Here is a 22,161-nt window from a genome sequence, read left to right as displayed (position 1 = left end):
TACTCTATGCCTCTATTTATAAAGCCCAGGAACCCGTATGTTTTTTAACTGCTTTCTCAACCTGTCCTGCCTCATTCAACGATTTGTGCACATACACCCCCAGATCTCTCTGTTCCTGTATCCCTTTTAGAATTGTGCCCTCTAGTTTATATTGCCTCTCCTCATTATTCCGATCGAAATGCATCACTTTACATTTTTCTGCGTTAATTTTCATCTGCCACATGTCCGCCCATTCAACCAGCCTGTCTATATCCTCTTGAAGTCTATCACTATCCTCCTCTTTGTTTACTAATCTTCCAAGATTTGTGTCATCTGCAAATTTGGAAATTGTGCCCTGTACACCCAAGTCCAAGCCATTAATATATATCAAGAAAAGCAATGGTCCTCGCACTGACCCCTGGGGAACAACATTGAACACCTCCCTCCAGTCCGAAAGAACAACCCTTCACCACTACTCTCTGTTTCCTGTCCCTTAGCCAATTCTGTATCCATGTTTCTACTGCCCGCTTTATTCCATATTTGAGGTTGTTCCTTGTAAATTGCCCTTCACAGTAGTTGCTTCGCACTCGCCTCCAAGCAGCTCCACGACCAGCCTTGCCTTGGGTTGGCCCCTCCCTGAATACAATCAATACTTTGCTCCAATCGGCGATATCGAGTATCAGCAAGTGAGCAACAGCAGAACGGGAAGCCCCAGTAATCGTGAATGATGCTGAGAAGGGCCCGAGTTTGCTGAACGCAGACGGGGTCGCCGGGAAGGAAAACTTGCCCCGAGCTTGAGGAAGAAGCGAGAGCCCAGTCTGCCTCTCTGTCTGTCTGACTGACTGACTGATTGAAGGCTTTCTTGCCTGAAAGCGGTTTGAAGCGTTGTTCAAAGGCACTTCCTGCTCGTGAGCAGAGGCAAATGCTCGAGCAAAACAGCCATTTTCGGCAGACACAGAATGCTTTAAGGTTTGGGAAAGGAGAAGTGGTCTCCTGTGCCTCAGCACCAACATGTTAAGCTGTCGGCTGCCTGGAAAGTTAAGAAAGCGGCCTTGAGTTAATTGCTGCTTACAACAATAGCACGTTCGCTACTTTGAACCAGCAAACTAAGGATGACTTTGATCTATTATTGTGTGATACTCCTCCGCTTTACCAACTGAGCGATTGAAGGGAAGCTGCAAACATCCCTCTCTTTGGAGATTGTTCACCGAGCACCTTTTGACTCTCCTGGACTCGTGGAATCGCGTGGCCATGACCGAGACTGACGTGGTAGTTGCTAATACCGCAGCGCTGTGGGAGTGTGAGCTGCAATGTATTTTATCAAACTGCAGTTAGTGGAGCAATAGATAACATATTTATTTAGAAATCAACCCATTATAGGTTCGATTCCCGTTTAACTTGAAGGTTTCTGTACTTTGTCAATACAAAACATATCTCACCACTTAGAATTTAAAAATACACAGAGTTAAAATTAAATATCACAATTTCGAAGCAATACAACCCAATACAGACCGTATCTCACGCTAGGTCCCTTCCAGTAAAAGGGGCCTCACCCTGCAATCTCACGGTGTGACCTGTCCAGTTAAAGGGGCCTCACCCTGCGATCTCACGGTATGACCCGTCCAGTTAAAGGGGCCTCACCCTGTGACCTTATGGTGACACCCGTCCAGTTAAAGGGGCCTCACCCTGATATCTCATGGTGACAACCTTCCAGTTAAAGAGGCCTCACACTGTGATCTCATGGTGACACCCGTCCAATTAAAAGGGCCTCAACCATTATCTTCCGGTCCAGAGTCCGTGGAGCAGAACGAGAAGTGCTCGCGCTTATTGTTCCAGAAGCTGCACAGAGAGACTTCTGTGATCAGCAGCCTGAAGGAGGAAGAGGGCTCGGTGACGTCTTCAGAGACCAACATACTGAGTCCACCCGACCTTGTATTGTACAGAATGTAATATAAGATATGTACTGAGTCCACCCGACCTTGTATTGTACAGAATGTAATATAAGATATGTACAGAGTCCACCCGACCTTGTATTGTACAGAATGAAATATAAAATATGGACTGAGTCCACCCCAACTTGTATTGTACAGAATGTAATATAAGATATGTACTGAGTCCACCCGACCTTGTATTGTACAGAATGTAAAATAAGATATGGACTGAGTCCACCCCACCTTGTATTGTACAGAATGTAATATAAGATATGTACTGAGTCCACCCCACCTTGTATTGTACAGAATGTAAAATAAGATATGGACTGAGTCCACCCCACTGTGTTTTGTACAGAATGTAATATAAGATATGGACTGAGTCCACCCCACTGTGTATTGTACAGAATGTAATATAAGATATGTACTGAGTCCACCCCACTGTGTAATGTACAGAATGTAATATAAGATATGTACTGAGTCCACCTCACCTTGTATTGTACAGAATGTAATATAAGATATGGACTGAGTCCACCCCACCTTGTATTTTGCAGAATGCAATAAAAGATATGTAGTGTGTTTTGTGTTGAAATAATGGGATCATTGTGTCTGCGATCTCTTTTGTATTGTTTTGAACTCAAATTGCGTCTTTTACACTGAACTGTATGTATGCTTAATATTCATGAAATAAAGTATATTTTGAAATTTTAGAAAAGTTGCTGCTCAATGGCGCCCCCTGCTGGTGAGCAGAGACAAATGCTCGAGTGAAACAACCGTCTTTGGTCAGACACAGAAAGCTTTAAGGTTTGAGAAAGGAAAAGAGGTGTCAACATGTTGATCTGTTGGCTGCCTGGAAAGTTAAAAGAGCGGCCTTGAGCTAATTGCTTCTTAATCCAAAAGCAGACATGTTCCTTCAAACCGGAATTAAAACAGTGATCTGAGGATGAATTTGCTTTGTGCTGCGCTGGAATAATTCCACCAGCTGTGCTATCCTCCACTCTACCAGCTGTGCTATCCAAGGGAAGCAGCAGAGGTCCCTCTCTTTGGTGATTGTTCATCGTGCCCCTTTTAACACTCGCTGACTTGTGGAATCGTGTGGGCATGACCGAGCCTGACTCAATACCTGCTCATACCGCAGCGCTGTGGGAGTGTGATTTGCTACTTACTCTGTGCACCCTGGGCCAGTGGAGCAATGGATAACTTGTTTAATGACAAATCAGAAGATTGTAGCATCTGCTCCTACCTGGCTGGATGAATTTTGCAAACTGCCCATTACTTTATGACTTCAGATAGCTTGCAAACTGTCCTACTTGGTAGTGCTGCCTGCTGGTCTCTACCATACGTGCGGTCTTATCACAGCAGGTAATACATCAGTCTCATAATGTTGAAGGTCCTGGGTTCACTCCTCGGCAAAAGGTAGCAGGGCTTGTGAAGCTTTTTTTTCATCTTTGCTGAACACCAATCTCAAGAACTTTTGCTGACTGCAGCAAACCAAAAGATTTGCTGCCCCTTCACCTCTCTGTATCGAAGCTTAGGATTTTCGTGGGTTATGGGCTCGCTGACAACTGACACCATTTTTGTTTCTGGACATTTGCCCCAAGGTTTAAAAAAATGGAGAATGCAGGCATCATCCCCGCTACTTTGCACATGTTAAGCGAGCGCTCTGCTAATTCCCCAGTTGCTTTAGATAAATTGTCCTTCACAGTAGCCACTTCACACTCGCCTCCAAGCAGCGCCATGAATTGCAGATTGGCCCCCTACCTGAATATATTCAATACTTTGCTCCAATCGGCGGTATCGAGCATCAGCAAGTGAGCATCAGCAGAACGGGAAGCCACAGCAATCGTGAATGATGCTGAGAAGAGCCCGAGCCTGCAGAAGGCAGACGAGGTCACCGGAAAGGAACAGCCGCCCCCGAACTTGAGGGAACAGCGAGAGCCCTGTCCATCTGACTGACAGAAGCCCTTTTTTGCCTGAAAGTGAGTGTGATTTGAATTGTTGTTGCTCAAAGGCGTTCCCTGCTGGTGAGCAGAGGCAAATGCTCGAACAAAACAGCCGTGCGAGGGCAGACACAGATCGCTTGCAGGTTTGAGAAAGGGAAAGAGATCTCCTGTGCCTCAGCGCCAACATTTTAAGCTGTCGGCTGCCTGTAAAGTTATGATCTTGAGCTAATTGCTGCTTATTCCAAAAGCACACTGGCTTCTTCGAGCCAGAATTAAACCAACAATCTAAGGATGACTTTGCTTTGTTTTCGACATTCGTCCTCTGCACTACCAGCTGAGTAATCGAAGGGAAGCAACAAAGATTGCTCTCTTTGGTGATTGTTCACTGTACGTCTTCTGACACTCCCTGACTCGTGGAGTCACGTGGGCATGACCGAGACTGACGCGGTACCTGCTCATACCGCAGGTGTGTGGGAGTGTGAGCTCGAAATTACTCGGCATACCCAGGGCCGCTGGAGCAATGGGTAACGTGTCTAACGACAAATCAGAAGATTGTAGGTTTGATTTCTAGATCGCTCGAAGGTTTCTGCACACCTTTTGTTGTTACAAAATATACTTTATTTCATAAAATTTAAGAATCCACAGAGTTCAAACTAAATACCCCAATTTCAAAGCAATACAATTAAAAAAAAATCGTACCCAATATGATCCCAATATTACAATTCAACCACAGTATATATCTCATAATACATGGTGGCCAATAGCACGTGGGATGGCCTTACTCGGTTCCCGTTCCGCATAGAGCCCTTGTGCAGGCCGCACCTCGCTTCAGTGCGTCCCGCAGCACGTACTGCTGGACCTTGGAGTGAGCCAGTTGGCAACACTTGGTCGTGGGCTGTTCCCTCAGCTCGAAGGTCAAGACATTTCGGCCAGACCAATGGGCCTCCTTCATCGCGTTGATGGCCTTCCAGCAGCAGTTCATATCGGTCTCGGTATGTGTCCCGGGGAACAGCCCGTGGAGCACAGCGTCCTGTGTTACCGAGGTGTTGGGGATGAACCGTAATAGATACCAACGCATCTCTGTCCACACCTTCTGCGTGAAGGGGCAGTCCATCAGGAGTTGGATGATGGTCTTGCCGCATTGTAGCTTCGAGTGCAACCCGCGGTGGTGCTGAGATTCTGTGCATGTTTGAAGGTCCGCACTGGAAGGCCTTTCTCACCACCATCCAGGCCACATCCCGGTGCCTGTTGGTCAGTTCTGGCAACGAGACGTTCTGCCAAATGGCATCGACCGTCTGGTCGAGGAACTGCCCGATCGGAGCCACCCCCTCCTTTCCCCGCAGGACACCCAGAACGTTCCGTGCCGTCCACTGTCTTGGGGCTTTGTGGTCAAAGGGGTTCCTCCTCAGGGACTTCTCCACCTGGGACAGGTGGTGTGGGATGGTCCAGCTCGACGGGACGACCTGGATCTGCTCAGCCAGTGTAGAAACTGAGCACGCAGTGATCATTCCGCAGGCTCGGCCGCTTCTCAGAATCATTCCTGATTACTGAGTCTTCCCGTTCTGCTGTTCTGGGGAATGAGGTGGGTCAAGTTTCAATGGGGGAACAGTTAGGGAACGGCAATCGTAATATCATGAGGTTTCGATTAGTTATGGACAAGGGCAAGGAGCAATCTCAATACTTAATTGCAGGAGTGACAATTTCAGTGGGTTGAGATCGGATCTGGCCCGGGTAAATTGGAATCAAAGATTGGCAGGCAAAACTGTAATTGAACAATGGGTGGCCTTTAAAGAGGAGATGGTTCGGGTACAGTCTAGGTACATTCTCACGAGGGGGGAAGGTAGGTCAACTAAAGCCAGATCTCCCTGGATGACGAAAGAGATAGAGAGTAAGATGAAGCATGTGGATGGCCCGACTAGAGAGGGGGCAAAACTTGACCTCCTCTTGGGAAATAAGGAAGGGCAGGTGACAGAAGTGTTAGTGAGGGATCACTTTGGGACCAGTGATCATAATTCCATTAGTTTTAAGATAGCTATGGAGAAGGATAGGTCTGGCCCAAAAGTTAAAATTCTAAATTGGGGAAAGGCCAATTTTGATGCTATTAGACAGGAACTTTCAGAAGTTGATTGGGAGAGTCTGTTGGCAGGCAAAGGGACGTCTGGTAAGTGGGAGGCTTTCAAAAGTGTGTTAACCAGGGTTCAGTGTAAGCACATTCCTTATAAAGTGAAGGGCAAGGCTGGTAGAAGTAGGGAACCTTGGATGACTCGGGAGATTGAGGCACTAGTCAAAAATAAGAAGGAGGCATATGACATGCATAGGCAGCTGGGATCAAGTGGATCCCTTGAAGAGTATAGAGATTGCCGGAGTAGAGTTAAGAGAGAAATCAGGAGGGCAAAAAGGGGATATGAGATTGCTTTGGCAGATCAGGCAAAGGTGAATCCAAAGAGATTCTACAAATACATAAAGGGCAAAAGGGTAACTAGGGAGAGAGTAGGGCCTCTTAAGGATCAACAAGGTCATCTATGTGCGGAACCACAAGAGATGGGTGAGATCCTGAATGAATATTTCACATCGGTATTTACGGTTGAGAAAGGCATGGATGTTAGGGAACTTGGGGAAATAAATAGTGATGTCTTGAGGAGTGTACATATTACAGAGAGGGAGGTGCTGGAAGTCTTAACGCGCATCAAGGTAGATAAATCTCCGGGACCTGATGAAATGTATCCCAGGACGTTATGGGAGGTTAGGGAGGAAATTGCGGGTCCCCTAGCAGAGATATTTGAATCATCCACCGCTACAGGTGAGGTGCCTGAAGATTGGAGGGTAGCAAATGTTGTGCCTTTGTTTAAGAAGGGCGGCAGGGAAAAGCCTGGGAACTACAGACCAGTGAGCCTGACATCTGTAGTGGGTAAGTTGTTAGAGGGTATTCTGAGGGATAGAATCTACAGGCATTTGGAGAGGCAGGGACTAATTAGGAACAGTCAGCATGGTTTTGTGAGAGGAAAATCATGTCTCACGAATTTGATTGAGTTTTTTGAAGGGGTAACCAAGAAGATAGATGAGGGCTGTGCAGTAGACGTGGTCTACATGGACTTCAGCAAAGCATTTGACAAGGTACCGCATGGTAGGTTGTTACATAAGGTTAAATCTCATGGGATCCAAGGTGAGGTAGCCAATTGGATACAAAATTGGCTTGACGACAGAAGACAGAGGGTGGTTGTCGAGGGTTGTTTTTCAAACTGGATGCCTGTTTCCAGCGGTGTGCCTCAGGGATCGGTGCTGGGTCCGCTGTTATTTGTTATTTATATTAATGATTTGGATGAGAATTTAGGAGGCATGGTTAGTAAGTTTGCGGATGACACCAAGATTGGTGGCATTGTGGACAGTGAGGAGGGTTATCTGGGATTGCAGCGGGATCTTGATAAATTGGGCCAGTGGGCCGATGAATGGCAGATGGAGTTTAATTTAGATAAATGTGAGGTGATGCATTTTGGTAGATCGAATCGGGCCAGGACCTACTCCGTTAATGGTAGGGCGTTGGGGAGAGTTATAGAACAAAGAGATCTCGGAGTACAGATTCATAGCTCCTTGAAAGTGGAGTCACAGGTGGATAGGGTGGTGAAGAAGGCATTCAGCATGCTTGGTTTCATTGGTCAGAACATTGAATGCAGGAGTTGGGATGTCTTGTTGAAGTTGTACAGGGCATTGGTGAGGCCACACTTGGTGTACTGTGTACAGTTCTGGTCACCCTATTATAGAAAGGATATTATTAAACTAGAAAGAGTGCAGAAAAGATTTACTAGGATGCTACCGGGACTTGATGGTTTGACTTACAGGGAGAGGTTAGACAGACTGGGACTTTTTTCCCTGGAGAGTAGGAGGTTAAGGGGTGATCTTATAGAAGTCTATAAAATAATGAGGGGCATAGATAAGGTCGATAGTCAAAATCTTTTCCCAAAGGTAGGGGAGTCTATAACGAGGGGGCACAGATTTAAGGTGAGAGGGGAGAGATACAAAAGGATCCAGAGGGGCAATTTTTTCACTCAAAGGGTGGTGAGTGTCTGGAACGAGCTGCCAGAGGCAGTAGTAGAGGCGGGTACAATTTTGTCTTTTAAAAAGCATTTGGACAGTTACATGGGGAAGATGGGTATCGAGGGATATGGGCCAAGTGCAGGCAATTGGGACTAGCTTAGTGGTATAAACTGGGCGACATGGACATGTTGGGCCGAAGGGCCTGTTTCCATGTTGTAACTTCTATGATTCTATGATTCTATGAAGCAGAGAAAGGGGGAGTATGACAGATGTCGGGTTAATAATACAAGTCATAACCAGGCTGAATATAGAAAGCTCAGAGGAGAAGTGAAAAAGGAAATAAGAGGGGCAAAGAGAGAATATGAGAATAGACGGGCAGCTCACACAAGAAGGGAATCCCAAAGTCTTCGACAGGCATATAAATGAAACGGGTAGTAAGAAGTGGGGTGGGGCCGGTTTGGGACCAAAAATGAGATCTACACATGGTGGCAGAGGGCATGGCTGAGGTACTAAATGAGTCTGTCATAACTAAGGAAGAAGATGCTGCCAAATTCTCAGTAAAAGGGGAGGTAGTTCATCTATTGGATGGGCTAAAAATTGACAAAGAAGAGGTACGAGATAGGCTGGCTATGCTTAAAATACATAAGTCACCCGGTCCAGATGCGATGCATTCGAGGTTGCAGAAGGAAGTAAGGATGGAAATTGCTGAGGTACTGGCCATAATCTTCCAATCATCCTTAGATATGGAGGTGGTGCCATAGGACTGGAGAATTGCAAATGTTACACCTTTGTTCAAAAAAGGGTACCAGGATAAACCCATCAACTACAGGCCAGTCAGTTTAACGTCGGTGGTGGGGAAGCTTTTAGAAAAAATAATCAGGGATAAAATTAATAGCCACTTGGACAAATGTGGGTTAATAAAGGGACTAATTTGATAGCCCTTTTTAAAGAGCTGGCACAGGCACAGTGGGCAGAATTGCCGTCTCTTGTGCCGTACCTACTATTAAAATATGAAACTATGAACAAAACAACTTCAACAACTTCAACGTCATAAACCTGTAAAAGAATGGCAGCCAGTATGGCAGCAATCTTACTGAGGGACAAACTGGACATCTTACTGAGGTGCAAAGCGGCCATCTTACTGAGGGGCAAGGCAACCAACTTAGCAGCGGGCAAGGGGGCAATGTCAAACAAATTGGCCGCCATGAAACTTAAACAAAATGGCCGCCCTGATGCTGAAACAAAATGATCAGCAGGAAGGCAGCCATCTTACTGAGGGGCAAGGTGGAGCTTGTTATGATGAGAGAGATGGAGAGGGTTCATTTGCTGTTCCTGTTAAATCACAGTTGCACATTAGTTAAAGATACAAACTGAGTGAGACTGGCACTAGCTGGTGTTTAACACAAAGGCAGTGGTGCAGTGAGGGAATTAAACACCAAAACGTGAACTTCTGCTGAAAAAAAAGGATTAACATTTGTTATTTTTTAAGTAATGTTCACGGCGAAGGAGAGACCAGACAATCGGACGAAAGGTCAAATTAGTCATTTTGTGTCGAGAATGCAATTCTAGCTACTATTAAATAAATCAGAGTAAAATTGGACTCAATGTGACTGTAGTTCTGATCTGGGATTGTGTTTATTTCTCCATTATTATTTAATCTGAAACAATAACAGTATTTGTAACTGTAACACAGCAGAAGATTACTGCGGGACCCTGTCACACAGTAACACAGCAAAAAGGGGTAAGAATACAGTGCGATTTATTACAGAATCCAGCAGCTCACTGGGAAAGTTACACATGGTACAGATCGAGGAGCAAAAAGGTACAAAGTGATTTTACACTTTAATTTGGGGCAATGACGTTTTATCTTCACCACGTTTAATTTTATAATTAACTTAATGGTCTCTTTTTCCTTAAGAAACTTCAAGCACAGACCACGACTTCATAAAGAAAACAATCAGTTATTATTAATACACAAGAAAAAATGACATTGGAATTTAAACAACATCTTGGGTTTATGCCCGATTTAGAATTGCTTTAACACTAATAAAACAACACATTCTGAATTCCAAAAATGTCTAACCGTTTGGAAATCAAATGTCTATCTTAGACGAAGCCCATAACGAAAGATATATTCTCATTTGAGGCTAATTCGGGAGTTTAATGACTTTGACATTTTTTCCCTGTGACTTGTATAGTTTCGATCGATGAAATGTTCGTGAAAAAGGTCAGTGTCAAGAGAGTCAGCAGTTCATGTTTTCCCGAGACACTTCCTTCAGACCTGAGACAAAAGACCGAAACGTTTGTCGTTTCCGTAGTGTAGCGGTTATCATGTTCGCCAGTTACACGCAGAAAGTCCCAGATTTGACCTCGGGGGAAGCATTTTGTTGTGATTTTCACGCCATAAACCTCCAGGGTCGAGTTTCTTCAAGCGTGAAAGGGGCTGCAAACCTTTTTTAAATTTAACAGCGGCTGCACCAGATTCCTGGTATAATAAGCACTAAACATTTTTAAGCAGACTCCTAAAATACATTATATAAAATGGGAAGCGATAAAAGTTTATGACATGCAAAGCACAAAGATTTATTAACGTTTTAATTGTCACTTGGCAAACAAGTAAGTATTTCCTTCAGTGTGCAAGAGAATGTATTAATGTTGATTAAAAAAACAATAAGTGTCTCACAGACTTGAATTAGTTTTGTGCAATGAACTATTCCCAACCACGAGGGAACACAGCATCAAATATATATATTTAAGTACATAATACGTATATGTACATATATAATCTATGCCCTGAGGAGACCTTATGGCGGTAGCCCACCCAGGGACAAAAATTGCAACTTTTTTCCAACTTTCGGATTCATTGCCTCATTCTGATGGCCCTGAAGCCGGTGCCATGTTTTAATTCCTGATCTGCAGTAACTGGGAGCACTTTTAATGGCTCCGATCTCTTAATCTTATTTCAAGTTTTCTAATGTGTGATTTGGCTGCAAGAAAACACTCTGTGAACAATGTTATCTGAGCATGCCTGATTCGCCATAATTTACACTGAGGTCGGATATCAGGCACATGAAAAAACACAGTGAAATGTTTGTGTGGGCGCGATGCTCTGGGATTCCCCGCCTGACCATCGCCACCGATCCTTCTCTGCAGCCTTCCGAAATACAGCGCAGTAAATGCATTCCTGTGAAATCAGCTCCTGGACAGTAACACGGAAGTTAGTTTGGCTGAGGGGGTTTGCTCCTAGCACGGAGCGTCAAGTGTCAGGTTTCTGTCGTGTAGTGGTTATCACGTTCGCCTAACACGCGAAAGGTCACCGGTTCAAAACTGGGCAGAAACATTTTGAAACGTTGTCCCCATTAAATATGAGTAAATATTTAACGATTCACATTGCTGAATAATGTGAACGAAGTCCATATCTCCCAGCCCTGTTATTGCAGTCCGCTGTGAGCAGGCGATGAAAGCCAGCGTGATATTTGGGGTGAAGGTTGCTTACAATTCTGTCTCATTCCCGGTGGGATCTGGCGGAGATTTGAGAAGCCCTATCTATTCAACCAATATATGAAACGGTGTTTGAGAAACATTGATATATATGATAACATCCAGGATCCTGTTTTCAGAGTGCGTGGCGCAAAGGTCTGACTCCAGATCAAAAGGCTGCGTGTTCACATCACATCGGGGTCAGTGTTTCTTTCACCGCTCACATGAGACTGGATAATTCCCGAATGAAGGTTTTAATTGCTTTTTCACACAAAACAAAACAGATGTTTGGTCTAAACCCTGACGAAGTACCTACCCAGTGACAGGGAGGGGAGCGACTGATACCCTCATTTATTTCATGCAACAAACTGACACGAATACTGGTATTGATTCAAAATCGACCTGCAGATGGAGACACACAGAAAGAAGACAACCACAGAAACAGACAGCAATTACTTGCATATATATTTATATATATATATATATATATATATATATATCGCCTTTAACGTGGTCAGACGATTTAAACTCGGTGAACTTGCTTCAGTTTTCTGAAATGTACTTGTCCATCCTTCAGAGGTCACGGGAAATATATTCGTTTGCCTTTCGAAAAAAGACGCGAAAAGCAGAGACATGTTTTGTTTTCAACACGGCTGGTGAAATGGTCGGACTATCATAAATTAGGAGTCGCCTTTGAAACATGTAAAGGCGACTACCTAAAAATCACTTGGTGCAAATTTGAAATCACGGTTACTATTTATTTAGGTCTGAAAGAAATAACAATAAACATGTCAGTCAGCGCCCGCGGTGAGACGGTGTCGAACTTGTTTGCTGCGAAGTTCACCGCTGGGTTAAAGCTGACGCCGTTTAAAGGACGCGAACCCACTCAATGCAAAGGATGAGCTCATAACCAACAGGTCCCGTCAACGTCAAACACCTCTTTTCTTGTTCAATGGAGGGAGCAGAGGCGTGTACATCATCAGACACCAGCAACTTTAAGAAATGGAACAGACAAAGGCACAGATGCAAGTTCCAAATCTTTTCAATGCAAAGTTATTTGACTTTATTTAAAGTGCCGTGAGGCTGAAAACGGGTCCCAGATGATTTGCGTTCACTCGTGACTTGTTTTCCAATGATTGTCCGCCAGGTTTGCAATTCAATTTGTATTGGATATTGAAGATATTTCAGGATGATTGCACATCATACCATGTGTAAAGCAACCATCTTGATAACTTCAATCATCACACACTCTACATCGACGCTGCAGAGGCCCCAGCACCCCTTTCAATATTGTTTTTTTTTAACTCACAGTTTTCAAAAGGGAATTGGATAAACGCTTGAATGGAAACATTATCAGGGCTATGGGGAAACAGCAGGTGAGTGGGACTAACTGGACAGCTCTTTCAGAGAGCTGGCACAGGCACGATGGGCCGAATGTCATTCGAATGGCGCTGTCCTATTCTATGATTCTATTAATAGATCAATTTCCGCCTTTCACTGAGCCTCTCTAAATGGTGCGCAGTAATCGTGTCCCTGTGAAATGAGCTCCTGAACAGTAATATGGAAATTAGCGTGGCTGAGCGGTTTGAAACTCTGGTTAGGCTCCTAACAGGAAATTTCCTCTCTAAGTTTGATCAGTTTATCAATTATCTCCCCCCTTTCCATCTTAAATGTCTTTACATATTTTTTTGATCTCTTCTTCTACTGTCATGCCCACAATACTAGTCTCCCTGGTAAATACTGAAGCAAAGTGATTATTTAATATTTCTGCCATTTCGCTGTCATTGCCTGTGAGTTTGTCGTGTGTATCCCTTCGTGGCCCTATTCCTATCCTAAACTTTCTTTGGCTGTTGATGTGTCTTGAATACTTTGCTTTTTTGATATTCCTTTTTGCCTTTCTAATAGTTCTTTAGACTTCTTTCCCAGTCTTTTCACATTCCCCTCTCTCCTTTATTGTCCAGTGTGTGCCTTTTTCTTCAGTTTCAATTTTGCCCTTGTTTCTTTATTCATCCCTGGTGTGTCATTTCTAGCTGGTTTGTTCTTGCTTTTTAGTGGGATATATTTCTCCTGGACTCTATTGATCACCGTTTTAAATGTTTCCCACTGCTGTTCTATTTCTTTGCCCAGGTCATTAATATGTCAAACATTTCACCGTTTGAAACTTCTCAAGTCACATTTCCATCACAAAGCCAGTTGCTTTTGTGGGAGGAGCAAATCAACTTGGTCGAAAAATCAGCTGCAGGCCAATCCACAAATAATATACTTCCACGTCTTAGTAAAAAATAAGCAATGTCAGAAGTGGGATACGAACCCACGCCTCCAGAAGAGACTGCGACCTGAACGCAGCGCCTCAGACCGCTTGGCCATCCTGACTACAAATTTAACGTTTCATTCTGCATCAATTCTGCACCGTTGGCCAGTGAACGCATCATAAAACTTTAAAATGATACTCGCCCAACGTGGGGCTCGAACCCACGACCCTGAGATTAAGAGTCTCATGCTCTACCGACTGAGCTAGCCGGGCCTGAATGCACATAACCGCCTTATCTTTAATTGCAGCAAGCAGGCGAAAGACTCCATTTCAAATTATTGGAATCAGTTCTGAGGGACAGGATGAACTGTCACTTCGAAAGGCACGGACTAATCAAGAACAGTCAGCATGGATTTGTTAAGGGGAAGTTGTGTCTGACTAACCTGTTTGAATTTTTCGAGGAGGTGATAAGAAGGATCGATGAGGGTAGCGCAATTGATGTCGTCTCCATGGATTTTAGCAAGGCTTTTGAAAAGTTCCCACATGGTAGATTGGTCAAAAAAGGAAAGGACCATGGGATCCAAGGGAATGTGGCTTATTGGATCCAAAATTAGCTCGGTGGCAGGAAGGAAAGTGTAATGGTCGACGGGTGTTTTTGTGGCTGGAAGGCTGTTTCCAGTGGGGTGCCGCAGGGCTCGGTACTTGGTCTTTTGCTTTTTGTGCTCCACATTAACGATTTGGACCGAAACTTAGGGGACATGATTAAGAAATTTGCGGGTGACACAAAAATAGGCCATGTGGTTGACAGCGAGGAGGAAAGCTGCAGACTGTGGGGGGACAGGCAATTTTCTGATAACAAGGCACTCAATCCATCTCTGAACGAATTTTGAACGAATACGTGTGTTTGACCCAGCACAGGCACGATGGGCCGAATGATCTCCTCTCATGGACTCACAGAATACAATGATACTAAGTGTTATCAGTCGGAAAAGCAACACATTGCAAATAAGAGCAGAGAGAGGAAACTCGTCTAACAGCGTAACAGCACGGTGAGATATTGTATTTGAGAAGGATGAGGAGGGATAGTTTATCATGGTGGTAGTCACATGGAGTATCATTTGTGACTTTGATAAGGACCATTTCATGCTGCGACTGGGGCGGAAACCTAATTGGAGATATTCAGCCCGGGCGCGGCCCCATCGTGCGCGGTGAGACGGAGGGGGGTGGGGGATGTGTCAGAGCTGGGGCTCACCGGTGGAAGCAGCATAACAGTTTAAAACGGTACTCGCCCAACGTGGGGCTCAAAGCCACTACCCTGAGAGTTTTTAAAGAAAAGGCGGAGCAGCCACTGTCTGAATCTCTTGCTGTGCTTGAAAGAACACATTCCAAGTACGAGCAGAGAGAGGACACCATTCAGTTGCCCATTGCGTTGAACACGATGCCATCGGTTTCTGTCGTGCAGCGGTTATCACATTTGCTTAACATGCGAAAAATCCCCGGTTCGATCCCGGGCGGAAACATTATGTTGGAACTTGGTCTCCATAAACATCCAGGTTGATTTTCTTCTCCTGCCAAAAAGGGAGACAGTGGCTGCTCCCTTATTCTTTGTAAGCTGCATCTTTTACTTCATTAAGCAGATAACTTTGAGTGAGAGAAAACTGATCCTCAGTGACGCTCATTTCAAGTTTTATTCCCTTTTACTCCAAAAGGGTATATTGGCCTTGGAAGGAGCGCAGCCCAGATTTACCAGAATGTTAGCAGGGCTCGAAGGGTTAAATTATGAGGAGCGGTTACATACTTGTATTCCCTGGAATATAGAAGGCTTTTTAGGATTTTGAAAGGGAGATAGGAAAACCCTTTCCGCTGGTGAGGGAGTCAAAGACAATATCACAATATCACAAAAGCTGTTTTACGAGTGAAAACAGCCCAACGCATCACTGTGAGTGTCAGAGACGAGTCTCTCGGTGCCGCGTCCTGTGCAGTGAATGTCAAAACTTTTAAAAGTTGCAGAAAGTGTTAGGGATTCCGTTTCACAAACCTTTAATGGGAATGAGATTTTGTCAGAGGTTGCAGCCTTCCCTACTTCTCTTGCCCTTTGCGAGTCACCTGTTCCGGTTTAAATTCACAAACTGGATGAGTTGGTGATCACGGTGTAGCAGACTCAGCGGTCCCGGGTGAGAGAGAGAGAAATCAGCCCGGGCGCGGCCACAATGTGCGCGGTGACACTGCACGGGATGTCGGGGGGAGTCAGAGCTTGGGTTCACCCCTGAAAGCAACATAAAAAGTTTAAATCAGAGCACGCCCAACATGAGGCTTGAGCCCACACCCCTGAGATTTAGAGTCTCACACTCTATCGACTGAGCTAACCGGGCCTGAACAATTCAGCCGCTCTTGTCTATCATTGCAATAAACTCGCCCCTGGGTATGCATGTGCAGCAATCCCAACATAACGACCATATCATTGGCTGTGTTTATCTCTGTGTGTGTGTCCACCTTCAGGTTGATTTTGAACGAATACGAGTGTTTGTCTTCTGTTTCTAACATCAAATAAAAGAGGGCATCAGACACTTCCCTCCCTGACACTGGGGAACCAGTGAGACAGACCTGTTATTGTGAAAACGCAAATGAAACATTAATTGAGGAATTATACAGACTCTTATCAGCGCCAGAAGTAGATTTAGAATCTATACACCCCAATAAATAAATAAATAATACAGATTCATGTAAATACATTTGCAACTAACAGTCACTAAAGCATAAATATTATTTGTACCTAATACAAACACTCCCAGATATATTTAGAAACGTTCCACACATTCCCTCGTGGTCTAGTGGTTAGGATTCGGCGCTTTTAAAGCTGCGACCCGGGTTCGATTCCCGGTCAGGGAATTTGCTCTTACAAAAAACACTTGCCACTTTTGCAGAATCATCGCAAATTGACGGCACAGAAGGAGGACATTCGGCCCATCGCGTCCGCGCCGGCCGAAAATGAGCCACCCAGCCGAATCCCACTTTCCAGCAATCGGTCCGTCGCCTTGCAGGTTGCACCACTTCAGGTGCAAATCCAAGTATTTTTTAAATGTAACGAGGGATTCTGCCTATACCACCCTTTCAGGCAGTGAGTTCCAGACCCCAAACACCCTCTGGGTGAAAAAAATTCTCCGCAGCTCCCCTCTAATCCTTCTACCAATCACTTTAAATCTATGCCCCCTGGTTATTGACCTCCCTGCTATGGTAAATAGGTCCTTCCCATCCACTCTATCTAGGCCCTTCATAATTTTGTACACCTCAATTAAATCACTCCTCAGATTCCTCTGTTCCAAAGAAAACAAACCCAGCCTCTCCAATCTTTCCTCACAGCCAAAAATCTCCAGCCCTGGCAACCTCCCCGTAAATCTCCTCTGTACCCTCTCTAGTGCAATCACATCCTTTTTTGACCAGTCTGCCAAATGGGACCTTGTCTAAAACCTTGCTAAAATCTATGTAGACTACATCGAAGTACTCCAGGTGTGTTCTTACCAAAGCCCTATTTAATTGTATCAAGACTTCCTTACTCTTATACTCCAACCTCCTTGCAAAAAGGCAAACATACCATTTTTCTTCCTAATTGCTTGCTGTACCTGCATGTAAACTTTCTGTGATTTGTTTACAAGTGCAACCAACTCCCTCTGAATACCAACATTTATTGGACTCTCACCTTTTAAAACATATTCTGCTTTTCTATTCTTCCTACTAAAGTGGACAATTTCGCATTTTCCCACCTTATACTCCAACTGCCACCTTCTTACCCAATCCCTCAACCTGTCCACCTCCCTTTGCGTCCTCCTCACGGCTTACTTTCCCACCTACCTTTGTACCATCAGCAAACTTGGATACATTACACTCGGTCCCCTCATCTAAGTCATTAATATAGAATGTAAACAGCAATTGCAACATAAATTGTCCGCCCAGAATCGAAAGCAGGGCCGTTCGCGTGTAAAGCGAACTGATAACCACTACCCCACAAAAAACCGCTGGTGACTTTTGCTGGACAGGGGAACTGGCCAGTCACCTCTCTCTGCTCTGATTGGGACAGTTTTACTTGTCTTTAAACAACATCTCTCTTGTCCCACACTAAAATAATGGAATTGAATCATAGAATATTACATCACAGAAGGAGGCCATTCGGCCGTGCTGCCCTGCCTACTGTTTGAAAGAGCTGTCCAATTTCATCCAAAAAACCCAGCCTTTTCCCTTTAACCTTGCAAATCAGTCCTCTTCAAGTACCTGTCCAATTGCCTTTTGAAAGTTCCTATGAAAGCTGCTTCCACCACCCGTTCAGGGAGTGGCTACCAGATCGGAACAACCCCCTGTGTGAAAAGAAATCTCCTCATTTCCCCTCTAGTCCGAAAAAGCTCTCAATCCTTTTCCACGGATGCCTTTTTACAAACATTTCATTCATTAAAACCACACAAGCTACACAGGAAAAAGACTTCATTTTCAAGTCATTAACGTTCCGAAGGAGCTCCCTAATTTCCCTCCCCTAACCTTATAAATAAGATCATTCTCGTCCGGATCCTTTTCCACATGAACCGGCCTCCCCCGCTCTGGAAGTCGCCATTCTGATTCTGTGACTGTGGCCAGCTCCACAGTTGTTGAATGACCGCCTTGTGTTTCCAGCATATTTTCGTTTACAGCTCGGTTTAGGGATGAGCCGGTGGGCGTCAAAACGTGCCGTGGATCGAGACCGGGTTGGTTATTGCGGGAAGAGCAAATCAACTGGGCCGAAAAATCAACTGCAGCTCAAGGTAAAAATAAAACAGGAGTCAAAATAACCAATGTTAGAAGTGGGATTCAAACCCACGCCTCGCGAAAAGAAAGCGACCTGAACGCAGCACTTTGGACTACTCGGCAATCCTGACCACCAAATGCCTTCTTCACTGGCCACACTTTGCACGCTGAGACACCCCCCCCCCCCCCCCACCAGAGAAAGTTTCACCCACTCCAGTGCTTGGTAAGATAAATGCTGCTGGAAAGGCTCGGTGAGCGGGATGCCACCTCCCCGGGTTTTCCTGAGCCTATTGTACTTTATTCCTGTTTAATCACGGGAATATCCGCAATCAGGAGCTAAAAAGGATTAAAAGCTGAATCACAGAGAAAGGGCAATCCATGTTCCATCTGATAAGGATGGAAACTGAGCTCTCTGGTGATCCAGTGGTTTGGATTCGGCGCTCTCATTGCCGATTCCCGGTCAGAATAGCAACTTTTGAACACTTGTTTTATTAATTGCATGGATTCTTCATACTCTGCGGGAAGAAAAAAAACAATTATTGTTTTAATTACCATTAATTAAACGATAACGTTATTTTGCAGAATGAAAGGCTACTGAGGGAAGTTGAAAAAGTTTAATAATTTCTTTTGTGCGATGAACTTTTTATCCCTTCTCATTTTACACACTGTATTTTTAAGGGCTCGGTTGAAAATGTTCAGTGCTCGTGAGACCACGAATTTGTGTTCAATTTAACAGGACCGGCTATTGCACAGAGAAAGAAAAAATTCTGCCCCAACATAATGGCCCCACCTGGGATCGAACCGGGGATTTTTCGTGTATGAGGTGAATACGATAACCACGAGACTACGAAAACCTCTGCTAGATTTATCAGCCAGAAGTTAGAATGACTGCATTGATTCTCTTTCATAACTATTCAATTGATCGAAGTTGCACAAGTCACAAAAGAAAAATGTTCATTTCAAAGTTATTAAACTCCCAAATGTGACCTGCCTTGTTTGGACAGGGGTTGACCCTGACGTCACAGCCTCAACAAAACATATTCTCAACATTTCCACTGGGAACAGGAGGGGGCCATTTCGCCCCTTGAACCTGTTCCGCCCTTCAATTTGATCACAGATGATCTGTACCTCAAATCCATTTCTCCGCCTTTACTCCCTATCCCTCGATACCCTCACACAACAAAAATCTATCGATCTCAGTCTTGAAAGCTTCAGTTAACCCCCAGCATCCACAGCCTTTTGGGGGACAGAGTTCCAGACTTCTACTGCCCTTTGTGCAAAGAAGTGCTTCCTGATTTCGAACCTAAATGGCACGGTTCTAATTTTAAAGTTATGTCCCCCTCGTTCTTGATTCCCCAGAGGAAATTGATTCTCTCTCTCTATTCTATCGAATCATTTAAACATGTTAAACACCTCGCTCAGACCGCCCCTCAATCTTCTGTACTCGGGGGAATACGAGCCCAGTCTATGCAGCATGTCCTCATAATTTAACCTTTTTAGCCCCGGTAACATTCTGGTGAATCTGCTCTGCACCCGCTCCAAGGCCAATCCTGAGGTGCAGTGTCCAAAACTGAACGCAGTTACTCCAGACGCAGTCTAACCAGAGCTTTATATAACTGGAACATAACCTCCACTTCTTCAGATTCCAGCCACCTGAGATAAAGGCTGACATTCCGTTAGCCTTTTAAATTATTTTTGGACTCGTCCGTTAGCTTTTACTGATTTATGGAAATGAACCTTTAATTCTCTCTGCGTCTCCACAGTTCCGAGCTTCTTACCATTTGGAAAATACCCTGACCACAGGTCCAACGTGGATTACTCCACATTGAACTCCATCTGCCATAGTTTTGCCCACTCACTTAATCTATTAATGTCCCTTTGCAACTTTCCAATCGTATTCCACATAACTTACTGTACAACCTAACTTAGTGTCATCAGAAAACTTGGATATACGACTCTCTGTTCCTTCATCTCAGTCATTGATAAATATGGTGAGAAACTGAGACCCCAGTTACAGATCCCTGGCGGACACCACCAGTCGCATCCTGCCAATTGGAATATGTATCCATTATCCCTACTCTCTGACTCCTATCTCATAACCAATTCTCTATCCATGTCAATACATTGCCTCAAGTTCCATGCGCTTTCATTTTTGCCAACAGTCTCTTGTGTGGAACCTTATCAAATGCCTGTCGGAATTCCATATTAATAATATCATAGGAACATAGGAACAGGAGTAGGCCATTCAGCCCCTCGTGCCTGCTCCGCCGTTTGAGAAGATCATGGCTGATCTGTGATCTAACTCCATATACCCGCCTTTGGCCCATATCCCTTAATACCTTTGATTGCCAAAAAGCTATCTATCTCAGATTTAAATTTAGCAATTGAGCTAGTATCAATTGCCGTTTGTAGAAGAGAATTCCAAACTTCTACCACCCTTTGTGTGCATAAATGTTTTCTAATCTCGCTCCTGAAAGGTCCGGCTCTAATTTTTAGACAAAATGGTGGCAAGTTCGCCGGACATCTTGGACAAAATGGCCGCAAGCACGGTGGCCATCTTGGACAAATTGGCCACACTCCTTCACGGCTGTTCGACAGGAACAGAAGGAGGCCATTGAGCTCCTCAAGCCTCTTATATGGGAACTGAAGGCCATTCAGCCTCTGAAGGCTGTTACACAGGAAAAGGAGGAGGCCATTCAGCCCCTCAAGCCCGTTACATCGTTACTGGAGGCCGATCATCTCCTCAAGCCTGTTACATAGAATCAGGAGGAGGCCATTCAGCCCTTCGAGCCTGTTATACAGGAACTTGAGGCCAATCAACCCCTCAAGCCTGTTAAATAGCAAAAGGAGGAGGCCATTGAGCCCCTCGAGCCTGTTATCTGGGAACTGAAGGCCATTCAGCCCTTCGACCCTGTTATACAGGAACTAGACGCCAATCAACCCTTCAAGCCTGTCAGATAGCAACAGGAGAAAGCCATTCAGCCCCTCGAGCCCTCTACACCAGATCTGGTGGCCAATCAGCCCCTCAAGCCTGTTACATAGGAACAGGAGGAGGCCACTCAGCCCCTCGAGCGCGTTATACTGGAACTGAAGGCCATTGAGCCCCTCGAGCCCGTTACACAAGACCTGGAGGCCAATCAGCCCCTTAAGCCTGTTCCATAGGAACAGCAGCAGGCCATTCAGCCCCTCAAGCGTGTTATACTGGAACTGAAGGCCATTCAGCCCCTCGATCCTGTTACACTGGAATAGGACTCGGCCATTAAGCCCCTCGAGCTTGTTGCACTGGAACAGGAGGAGGCCATTCATCCCTTCGAGACTGAGAGGAGCCGAGCCGAGGGGAGGGAGCGTCCGATAAAAGGCGGGATTTCAGAGCGCTGAGAGGAGCCGAGCGGAGCTGCGACCGAGTTCGAAGTGACGTCAGGAATCAGATCGGGACGCGACACAGGGGAGGCACCTGATTGGGGAGTAGGTTCAGGTGAGTATTTCTACTTATCTAAAGTCACGAAAGTAAAAGGAAAGGGAAGGTCTGCAGGTCTTATAGGAAGTCGCGTTTATTTTTTAGTGAATCAAGGTCCCTAGTGTAGTTAACATTCTCTAAATTGAGAACAATTTAAAGGAGTAAACTCCTTAAAGGGAGTGGTAAGTAGTTTTTCTTTCCTTTTTTTTCTCTTGACATTGTAGTTGTTCTTAAGCTAATTTAAGGGTTAAGTCATGGCAGGAGATCCCAGGGCCGTGTCATGTTCCTCTTGTGGGATGTGGGAATTCAGGGCTCCTTCCT

At 44.9% G+C, this 22,161-nt stretch overlaps 3 non-coding genes across 3 annotated transcripts; 1 reads left to right on the top strand and 2 right to left on the bottom strand.

Annotated features, from left to right (window-relative positions):
• The first annotated feature begins 11,149 nt into the window (after positions 1–11,149).
• Positions 11,150–11,222, top strand: trnav-aac (transfer RNA valine (anticodon AAC)). The gene has a single exon. It is a non-coding gene; the product is annotated as a tRNA-Val (tRNA).
• A 2,430-nt stretch (positions 11,223–13,652) lies between these two features.
• trnal-cag (transfer RNA leucine (anticodon CAG)) lies at positions 13,653–13,735 on the bottom strand. Its single transcript has one exon. It is a non-coding gene; the product is annotated as a tRNA-Leu (tRNA).
• Positions 13,736–13,813: 78 nt separating this feature from the next.
• On the bottom strand, positions 13,814–13,886 carry trnak-cuu (transfer RNA lysine (anticodon CUU)). The gene has a single exon. It is a non-coding gene; the product is annotated as a tRNA-Lys (tRNA).
• Between the last annotated feature and the right edge of the window lie 8,275 nt (positions 13,887–22,161).

The sequence above is a fragment of the Heptranchias perlo genome, unplaced genomic scaffold, assembly GCF_035084215.1.
Source record: "Heptranchias perlo isolate sHepPer1 unplaced genomic scaffold, sHepPer1.hap1 HAP1_SCAFFOLD_59, whole genome shotgun sequence".
NCBI classification, from domain to species: domain Eukaryota; kingdom Metazoa; phylum Chordata; class Chondrichthyes; order Hexanchiformes; family Hexanchidae; genus Heptranchias; species Heptranchias perlo.
The sequence above is the reverse complement of the archived record's forward strand: the minus strand, read 5'-3'. Positions and strand labels throughout refer to the sequence as shown.